Consider the following 10,937-nt stretch of genomic DNA (forward strand, 5'->3'; position numbering starts at 1 on the left):
CCTACATATTCATAATCACACAGGGAAATATGTTTGTCACAGTCAAGTCCTGACAGTAGTACTGTATATCTGTGCTGTCGGGCAGAAACCAGCTGTGTCCAAAATATTAAGTAATTGGTTCGACTCAAGACCCAATAGAGTCTTGAGTCGAACCAATTACTCCTGCGAACGCATTAGATCCAAGTAGACATCAAATTTCTCTTTTGGGCCTTTGAGTCTTGGGACTTAAGGCCCAAAAGAGAAATTTGATGTCTACTTGGATCTAATGCGTTCGACTCAAGACTCTTTTGGGTCTTGAGTCTTGGGACTCAAGACTCAAATCCTGGAAATCAAATCCTGGAAATGGCAAATCAGCATGTGTCTGTCTCCCTGGGGTCTAGTGCTGTAATAGGGATAGACTCCTGTGTTCTTGGCTGTTGCTGACAATAAGCCCACTTGTAAAGTGCATGAGCCAAATGGCTTTAATTAATTTGGTGGAATGACCCATCACGTTCATGTAATGCCAATGTACGAAGGTCAGTGTTAGCTCTGTTGGAAGAGCTCTTGACTTCAGACCACAAGATCATGGGATTGAATCCCAATACAAGATCCTTGGCATCTGAGCAATCTGGCTCCTACGGGTTTACTATCGTTTTTCACCTTTATCATAAAGGTTGCTGGACAATATATAGAGGATGAAATGCATAATTTATTAAATAATATAAAGGTAATATCAAATACATTGTAGAAAATGAGAGACATGACGCTTTATTAGCAAGACAGTCTTTTATTATATCATTCCTCATTTTGCTGGTTTTCCCTGAAACCCCTTTACTGTTACAGAGTAGAACTGCCTTAGAATCACTGCTGATGATGTGGCCATAGCTGAATGGTTAGAGAGCCTGCCTGTCACGCCGAAAATCTCAGGTTCGATCCCAGGCCTCAGCAATGTGTCAAAGTGTCCTTGAACAAGACAATTTAAAGAATTGTTCTCCCAAGAAATACTTATTTTCTATCAATTATACACTCCATGAAGCTTTGAATTCATGGAGATTTTTTAGTTTTTGACACATTCCTGAGCACAGACTCAGACATATTGGTTGGATGCATGGCGCATATAATAGGCTATCGTATTGTAGATTAGTAGGCGATAATTCCAATATTCACCATACATTCCTCATGTTTAAGCCTAACTGAATTATATATTTATGAACTTGTATATACATTGTATATATTTTTGGACGACTTGTGCATTTAATTTGTCGGCAATACTTTGCCATGCTTTCTCCCTGGATCCATTTATTGCTGCCATGTTTCCTTGCTTATTATACATTTTACTTCCTCGTATGATTCCGGGGAGACATCAAATTTCTCTTTAGGGTCTTGAGTCGAGACAGAGGCTCCCGCGGAGACATCAAATTTCTCTTTTGGGACACTAGGCCCAAAAGAGAAATGTGATGTCTCCGCGGCAGTAATTGCTCCAGATTGCTCTATCTGAGCAATCTGGCTCCTACGGGTCTACTATCTTTTTCAATTCCCAAGACAGCTAGTTTATCCATCCTGGCAATGTTTCTTTGACACAGTACCTCTAGTAGCCTACTGCTGGTTCTATGTCCTACCAGGACCTCATGTAGGCTACTGCTGGCGTTATATCCTACCAGGACCTCTGGTACTGCTGGCACTGACAGATCCAACCTGTCAGTGATTACACCAGGAGAATACCAGGTTAACCACTTAAACCCTCGATATACACAGTGAAACGGATCTGAGTTGCAACTGTACAGCAACTGTACTGTACTACACCAAATCTCTTTGTCAGAAATAGCTGATCTCCAAGCTCACAACGCGTCACATTTTGACGTGTCATGAGCTTGGACATCAGCTATTTCTGGTGAACGTTCCCCCCAGAACAGTGAAATTTGGGGTTGAAGCGATGAGTGGTCCGGCACTACGCTGTGCTCCTGGGCGATGGCCGCCAGCTCTTTCAGGAACTCGGCGTACAGGATGACAGCAAACACTCTGCTCCAGGCCTGGGGGGGATGGGCGGGCAGGTGGGGGGTGATGGGTGGGCAGGGGGGCAAGATGGAGCCATCCGGCGTTCTAGAACCACATGACGGTATGCCAGACTCCGCTGTGAAGTCATCACCTGGAGACGACTGGAGCAGCTCTGTGTGTGAGAGAGAGAGAGAGAGAGAGAGAGAGAGAGAGAGAGAGAGAGAGAGAGAGAGAGAGAGAGAGAGAGAGAGAGAGAGAGAGAGAGAGAGAGAGAGAGAGAGAGAGAGAGAGAGAGAGAGAGAATGGGGGAGTTATTAAAAGTTGAAATGCTAAGTTATAACTTTCTTCAATATAGTTAAAGGTAGGGTAAGTGATTTGCTTTGGTTAAAATAAGTGTTAAATAGCTCTATATTCTGATAGTACTCATTGCTATGAGTGTTTCTTCAGTAAAAGGAGTCTGCTTGTCTCTCCACCTCTTTATTAAACAGAAAATGCATTTTTGTTTCAGTTTCAGTTTCATTTCCAATTTTATCCAACCAGGACAGAGAACTCTATCAGGATACAGGTTAAACAAGTGAAATTGGAAGTGATGACACTAAGAAATGAGCAGACAAAATTGGAACTGGAACACTATACAAATTAAGCTTAAAAATGGGTACTTTCTCCTGATTGGCTGAGATTTTGACACCTACCAAAAAATGTATTTTCTGTTTATTAAAGAGCTGGAGAGACAGGGAGACTCCTGTTACTGAAAAAACACTCTATAGCAATGATTACTATCAGAATATAGTATTTTAACCTTTTAACAAAATACTTTTTGTTTTAACCCAAAAATATCACTTTTGATTGAATATTGATTGAATATTTTATTAGGCAAAAAAAATGTAAAACAACACATTTACATTTAAAATACTTTGTCTAACAGGTCCGTTCATAAAAGTCCTTGCGGACTTGTTTCCAATGAGGGCCTTGGTATTCAATTCATAGACATATAAAGTGGCACCACAGTTCGAATATCATTACACAAAGAAAATAAAAATAAAATAAAAATAAAACACTATATACAACAAAAGAAATAAAAAAAGGGGGGAAAGATATGTACAAGAACAGGGGGGGGGGGGGGGGGTCGGCTGTCTAACAGGAAAATGGTACTACCTCCTCTTTTGGCCTCCTGAAAGGTGATTTTTTAAGGCTCTTTTGAATGAGCCCAGCGAACTGCATTTTTTGAGGGATGGGGTTAGACCATTCCAATCCTGGGTGGCAGTGCTGTAGAAGGAGAATTTGCCCATGTTTGTTTTATGGGTGGGTGGTACCAAATTGTTGTTAACGCTCCCTCTGGTATTGTGACTGTGGGTGTCACTAACCTTTTGGAGGTATTTACTCAGATATGCGGGAATAGGGGGCATATCGGGCAAATTTTCATTTACAATTTTGAAGGCCATTCCCATTTTTAGTTGTTTAACCCTGTCTTCCACCCTGAGCCAGCCTAGGCTGGCAAAATGGGTGGGAGAATCCGAGGAGTAACCCTACCTTTAAATATACGACAAAATGAATGATAACAATAATTTAAATAAATAATATACTATGGCCAAAATAGGCCATATTTAATCATTTTATCTTAAAAATTATGTTTTTAAAAAAGTAGTGATATAGCCGTAATCTACAAGCTCACAACAACGTGTTGCATTGCGATGCGTTGTGAGCTTATGTAACGGATACCACTTGGTAGGCAAGGATGAGACCAGGAACCACGTTTGACAGTTTATTCTGTAGGAAACAGACAAATAACACAATATTTGTCTTTGGATGGGCACTGCATATCATCAAGACTTTCCTCAGCAGACCAGGAATCCACTCTTTTATTTTAGCCTGACCAATAACAGAAACCTCTATCTAATACTGTTTCCCTGACCAATAACAGAAACTTCTATCTAATAGTGTTTTTTTAATATACTCTTAAATAGAGTAGTTAAGTAACAATGCCATTGCAGCATACTGGACTCAACATTGAGTTTACAGAAAAACTACCAGCCAGAACATTCAATGAAAACAACTGTTATACAATTGGTACATTATATATTGCACATACCTGTAGGAAACAGACAAATAACACAATATTTGTCTTTGGATGGGCACTGCATATCATCAAGACTTTCTGTGTGCAACACAAAACAAAAAGTACATTCATTTCATTTTCGCGGAAAAAGAACAACACTGAATGACGTCATCACTAGTCCCAATGTGATGAAACAAAAGACGTTTACAACAGGGTTAATTGCACTCAGAATGATATCCTCATAATGACCCAACGTCATAAAATAATTAAGCACTGTGTGCTTCAACTTACATCTGAAATGAACTGTTTTTCATGGCAAAATCATAAAAATATATCACTGTGTTTTAAGAGCACCGCTTACCCTCAGCAGACCAGAAATCCACTGAGGCAGCTACAGCAACACCACTAGGACTAGCCCTAGAATGTCTGTGATCTTACATACATTTCAAGTATTCCAAATACACAGTCATAGATCCCCCTCGTAGGCGCGCTGTGTAGTGACGATCTGCGCGGCCGTAAAAGTGCTCTAAACTCCGTCTGTACTCACCCAATAATTAATTCCTAAGACTGTCTGGGTGCGCTAGGGGGGCTGACTTGAGTGACGGACCCATTTACTTGTGTGGGTCCGTCACTCAAGTCGCGCCCCCCTAGCGCATCCAGACAGTCGTCCGTGTGAAGCTCGTGGAAAAGTGCAGATATTTGACTAAACACACGTTTTCTGCCAGAACTTTCAAATGGATATGACACTAGAGGACAAAAAATGACTCCAAGTCTTAGGAATTAATTATTGGGTGAGTACAGACGGAGTTTAGAGCACTTTTACGGCCGCGCAGATCGTCACTACACAGCGCGCCTACGAGGGGGATCTATGACTGTGTATTTGGAATACTTGAAATGTATGTAAGATCACAGACATTCTAGGGCTACACTAGGACATACAGTGCGATATGCAGTGCACCAGAATACCACAGTATAAACATTAGTTTGAACCAACCAACAAATATTGGCTGGTGCTGCTCAATAGTGGACAAATTCTAAATGAACTTTTAACTCTGTTACACTTATAGATCAGCTAGTTCCACTACTTTTGAAAACGTTTGAAAATATAGGAACATTTTGCAACATGGAAACGATGACGCCGATTATATCATTATTGTGACAGGCCTATCAATCAATCACAGATGAAAAAGAGAAAGAAGCAGTGGATCACTCTGCTTTCATTTCTAAATGATTCTAACATGAAGGACCCATCCAGTCCAAAGGAACATTTTAAACAGTTAGCTTCACAAACCAAATTTATTTATGTCCTGAAGGCTTGTCGGAGTTGAAATCTGAAATCCTCAATGAAAGTATTGTCTCTCAGTTCCTTTGAACTGAAAACTTTAGACAGCTGCTGCAAACAGTTTCCCAACAAGATGAGCTGGAGAACCCACTACCCCACCCGTCTGTGTGCTGAAGAACCCAGTGCCCCACCTGTCTGTCTGTGTGCTGAAGAACCCAGTACCCCACCTGTCTGTGTGCTGAAGAACCCAGTACAGTACCCCACCTGTCTGTCTGTGTGCTGGTCTGGATAACCCAGTACCGCACCTGTCTGTCTGTGTCCACTTGGATCCTCTGGTATGCAGTGACAAGTCCTGAGCGCCTCTACTGTAACAGCTTTGGTAGCAGGTCCTGAAGCACACTATCCAAAACACCACAACACTATTGAAGGTCCTAGTCCTGCAATGGCTGTGATATTACATTCATTCCATGTATTCCATATACAAAGTCACACATCACTCCTATGCCCTCCTGTGTCAACTAAATGTATCACAGCCTTCTAGGGCTATAAAGGTCCTATACTTTAACTAAATGTCCATGTCATTACAGTTCTCAGATAGCGTCCATACTCACTCAGAAACGTGTTGAAATGTCTCACACAATCTACTCTCCTCCAGGCTAGTGTGTTAGTTGACCAGCCACAGCCCAACTTGTTATTATTGTCAGCTGGTTATGGTAGAAATACTGAGTGAAAACCCAGCTCCAAACACACAAACATGCTGATATATCCACACTGATATTAATCCCTAGCTCTTCATTTTCCAGATTTTAACAGACATCTCTGTTTTCACCTGTTTCTCTCACTCTCAGACTGTCTTCCTTCCTGCTTTTTTAGTCACACCCCCTGTCAGAACCTGCTATGTTGACTAGAGTTGATTGACACCTGGATGCCCAATGACATTGCTTCCACGAGCTTGGTATAAAGAGTAGAATATGACTGTAGAAACAACACTGTCAAGTGGTGTAACTGGGTTGTACTAACCAGTATTTTTCATAAGATTGTGATAATATACAGGACAACTGTGGAATAATTAAACATGTAAAATCACAATCCTCTATTGCAATTTAATACAATGTTCTGTTTTGTTTTCATTTTTAGCCGCATGCGCTAGCGAGCGGCTCTGTAAACAGCACTAGTCCTAGTCGACACCCGAGTGAAAAGTGTCGACACCTGAGTGTCATTGGCTGTCCTGGCTGTCCATCACACTTCCCCCCTTTTAAGACCCCCTTTTAAGCCAATGGGGAGACGAAAATGTAATGGACACGTTAGTCAACGAATTAGACGAGACGAAAATGTTAGGGCGGGACGAATGGAGAAGAGATCCAATCAGAATTACAGTGAAAATGTTCTTCAGGAGCCTTGATCCCCAAACCTTCTATTTTCAGACCCTGTGTTTAACTCTTGAGCCACGCTGGCATGGAAAGTACAATTGGGAACGTCATCCTTAACCCGCCTTTTAGAATTTAGATGGACAGTGAAAATGTTCTTCAGGAGCCTTGAACCCTAAACCTTCTGCTTTCAGACCCTGTGTTTATCGCTTGAGCCACGCTGGCATGGAAGTTACAATTGGGAACGTCATTCTTCAGCCGCCTTTTAGAAGTTAGATGGCCAGTGAAAATGTTCTTCAGGAGCTTTGAACCCCAAACCTTTCGCTTTCAAACCCTGTGTTTATCTCTTGAGCCAACAGGTATGGATAATACAAAAGAGAACGTAATACTTAAACCATATATTTCTACCGGCCCACATGCATGAATGAATTAGGATGGACAGTGAAAATGTTCTTTAGCCCTGCAAGGCCCAGATTATTTTCGAGTTGTGATGATTCCTGGCTCTGTGGGGGGTATTTATATGCAAATATCCTGGCCAATGGCATTGTAAGACTAAACAATAGGACCCAATGAGGATTTAGAGGTGAAAAAAATAAAAAACAGAAAAGAAAAATGATTTAAACTCATTTCTTTATAAAACATACATGTGATCGTGCGATCACACTGGGCCTTGCAGGGTTAGGAGCTCTGAACCTTAAAATCTTTGGTTCATAAACAGTGACACATCTCTTGAGCCACAGAGACATGAAACATTCAGATGGGGAGGAAATACTTATCCTTTTAGAATTTAGATGCACAGTATATTTCTACATTGTGGTATTAATTGATATTTTCACTTAAACCCTCTATTCTTAGTAAAGTTGTAACTTTACTTTCCCGCTTGCCTTGTTACCACCTACACCAAATCTCTTCACTAATAATTGTCAATCTACAAGCTCACAACACGTTGACACGTTGTGCGCTTGTAAATCTGTTATTTTTGACGAATGTTCGCCCCCAGAATAGGGATGCTGGGCTTTACTTCTCCCACCACTGCTGAAGAGCATACAAGACAGTAGACAGTAGACAGAAACCACAGTGGTGCAGTTAGAGCATACATGGGCAACTAGCGGCCCCCACCCTCACTTTGTGACTTTAACCTCGCAGGTTAGTCATTTATCAATTTCAGAAGACCAAAACTAGCCGTTTTAATCAAGAGTGTGAACCTGGCTCAGAGTTCAAACAAAATAAGAGCAATACACTAAACACAGAATTGATTATGAATATAAAGACAAAGGCTAATTAACTAATTGTTTATGAGTGAGTTAGTCTGCAGAATCTGTAGTGGATGCGTGTAAAGCAGTGGTTTTCAAAGTGGGGTCCAGGGGACCCTCATGGTTTCTTGAGGGGGTTCTGAATGTCCCCTTACATTTCTGTAACTCCCGAGAGTGTACAAAATGGAACCAAATGGACCCCTAATGGTCCATTTGTACGCTCTCAGAGATATGGGGGTTATTGAAATTAAAATGTCTTAGAAGTAAGGAGTTGGATGATGGATGCAAAATGAAAGACAAACAAGCCACAATGTGAGAGGGGAGAAAGAGAGACTCCAAAAGTAATGAAGACTGCTGTCACTATGCGAGTCAGGAGGGGGTGCAGGACAGAAAGACCAAGGCAGATTAGTTCAGATACAAGGAGTTTTCTTGTTTTTATTATGACAAAAAACAGAGTACACAAGGAGCACAAGAAGGACTAGAGGAGGGCACTTGCAAGTTTCACTTGTAAAAGCACAAGAAGAAAGCCTACATACACCGAATCAAGGAGACTAGATCAAACACTAAGATACTCACAGACAACCACATATAACAAACAGACTGGCAGTGAAGGGCAAACAGAAACACATTGGAGACACAGGTGGTTATCTATGGACAATCAACACACGATTGGCTAGGGCTAAACAAGACACAGGTGAACAACATTTGCAAATGACATGGTGAGACAAGACAGGTAGCAGCAAACAGGAAACACTCAGACGTCACTACAAAACAAAAGGTACACAAGTGTAAATTAAAACTAGCCTAGAACTAAGAAAATATATTTCTAAAATGAAATCAATAAATTCCTGCTGATTTATTTTGTTTGAGGTTATTAACTTACGCTGCTGGTTGACTAGGGTTCATGGCAGTTACTGTATATGAAATCTCCAGGGCCAGTATTCTATTTCCCTCACAATGAAGCAAACACACTGGCACATATAAGCTTCTCTAAAAACCGAAACAAAAATGAAACATGAAATGAGAACCGCAATAAAGATGTTGATGCATCTGCTAAAAAAGGATGTGGGTGATGTCTATATACTGCACTAGTTTCCCCATACCTGCCAACCTCAGACCATCCGATATCCGATAGCAGGAGATTTTTTCCCAGTTGCACGCTGGCCCCCCCCCCCCAGGAAACTTTTAACAGAGTACATGTAATTTCCAGTATTCTGGTGGATTTCGGGAGTTTGACACTTTTATCAGGCTTTACTTACAGAGGATCCATTAAAAAGTTAGAAGTAGTAATATAAGAGCCATATTTAATAATAACATTTAGCTGGGGACCCCCTGGAACCCCCCCAAGGATGAGAACCAATGCTTAACGCTTTTTGAAAGTCCTGAAAAAAAAAACAAGATCCACATGGAACTTGTCCCGGGGAGACATCAAATTTTTCTTTTGGGTCTTGAGTCCCAAGACTCATGCCAAGTACCCCTAAAAACATTTATATATATTTAAAAATGTATCTATATATGATATGACAAGATATGCACACATTTTCAAGATTTTTCAAAAATAGCAGATCGACAAGCTCATAGTGTGGCACTCGGTGCCACGCTATGGCCGCGGTGCCTTAGGCTGCACAAACCTGTAACCTTGCTTGCAGGGGTTGGAATTGAACCTGTCCCCCTGGTCGCCGTGTGGTGTTTGCCAAAGACCACAGAGGTGCCCAACAACTATCCGCTGCCCTATGGCACCTCCCTTTTTGAATTCATTTAGCTTCACACGAGAAGTTCAATAGCTCTCTGTGTAAAGACACTCTATACATGATCCATAGGTCCTGGGTTCATATCCAACAAATGTTTGATCTATATTTTGAAGAAGCTTGACATTTCTTTGACAATTTATTAATACTTTTGGAAGTTTTTAACACACATTTTTCTTATGGGGCCTTATGAGTATGTGTATTTTTATTAACTGATGACTTTCACTTAGAGTTCTCAAATTCTGCCCGAACTCGACCCGATGTTTTCGGGCCGGGCCTGGATGTAAATGTATGCTAATTAGTCGGGCCGGGCCGCGCCTTGGCTTCCATGAAAAATAAATAACTATATATATATATGTATATATCTCTTTTTTTGGGGGGGGGGGGGGGGGGGGGGCTAACATTATGGTAATGGTTGACTCTAATATAGTCGCCGTCAGGCTTCAAGAAATTGAAAAAGAACCTCTGTGCCTGTGTTCCAATAGATTCCATAATCATTGAGTCACAAACACTTTTCATCGGTTAAATATTAAAAAAATAGCTAAAATAACTGATCACAATGGCTCACAAAAGCTCACAATGGGGTGATGAAGACCTGTCAAGGTCAAAACATGTTGGCAGTCGCCTTGTTTTACTAAAGGCTGTTTCCATAATTTTACTATTGAGTGCCAGGATCGTCTGTTTTCCCCTCAAGAATCTTGCTGATATTTTTACTTTTGTTCCTTACAGTATATTTCGCTTTTTATACCGCTGGGCACTGTGTGTGTGTAATCAGAACAGTCTTGATTCCATATGTGTGTGTTTTATGTGGGTCTGTGTGTGTGTGTGTGTGTGTGTGTGTGTGTGTGTGTGTGTGTGTGTGTGTGTGTGTGTGTGTGTGTGTGTGTGTGTGTGTGTGTGTTTGTGGAGTATGAAGGCGATGTCTTGTATATAAACCTAAAAAGCTGTTAAAACATTGAAATATTATCTTGTTGTATTGTATTGCTGTAACACAGTCTTGCAGAATATGCCCCACCAACATTTAGCTGCATGTATGAGTGAGTGACAAATAAACCCTCTTCAATATGTGACTCGTGACAAATAAACCCTCTTCAATACGTGACTCGTGTCATGATGGGTGGTCTTCTCTACAGAACCAAATGTAATGTGTTGAGTGATGAGATCACCCCCCCCCCCCCCACTCTCTCTCTGTATCTGTTTGCAAAGGTGTTAACACCACAGTTCTGCTTCATATAAAAGGTGTTTTGAGACCAGAAA

General features: G+C 41.1%; 1 long non-coding RNA gene across 1 annotated transcript; it reads right to left on the reverse strand.

Annotated features, from left to right (window-relative positions):
• Window positions 1-302: 302 nt before the first annotated feature.
• LOC311036242 lies at window positions 303-6,141 on the reverse strand. The gene is made up of 3 exons (XR_014599824.1): window positions 5,924-6,141; window positions 4,064-4,129; window positions 303-2,146 (listed from the first exon to the last, which is right to left on the reverse strand). It is a non-coding gene; the product is annotated as an uncharacterized lncRNA (long non-coding RNA).
• Between the last annotated feature and the right edge of the window lie 4,796 nt (window positions 6,142-10,937).

The sequence above is a fragment of the Gymnoscopelus microlampas genome (genome assembly GCF_963454915.1).
Source record: "Gymnoscopelus microlampas genome assembly, chromosome: 20".
Classification (NCBI taxonomy): Eukaryota; Metazoa; Chordata; class Actinopteri; order Myctophiformes; family Myctophidae; genus Gymnoscopelus; species Gymnoscopelus microlampas.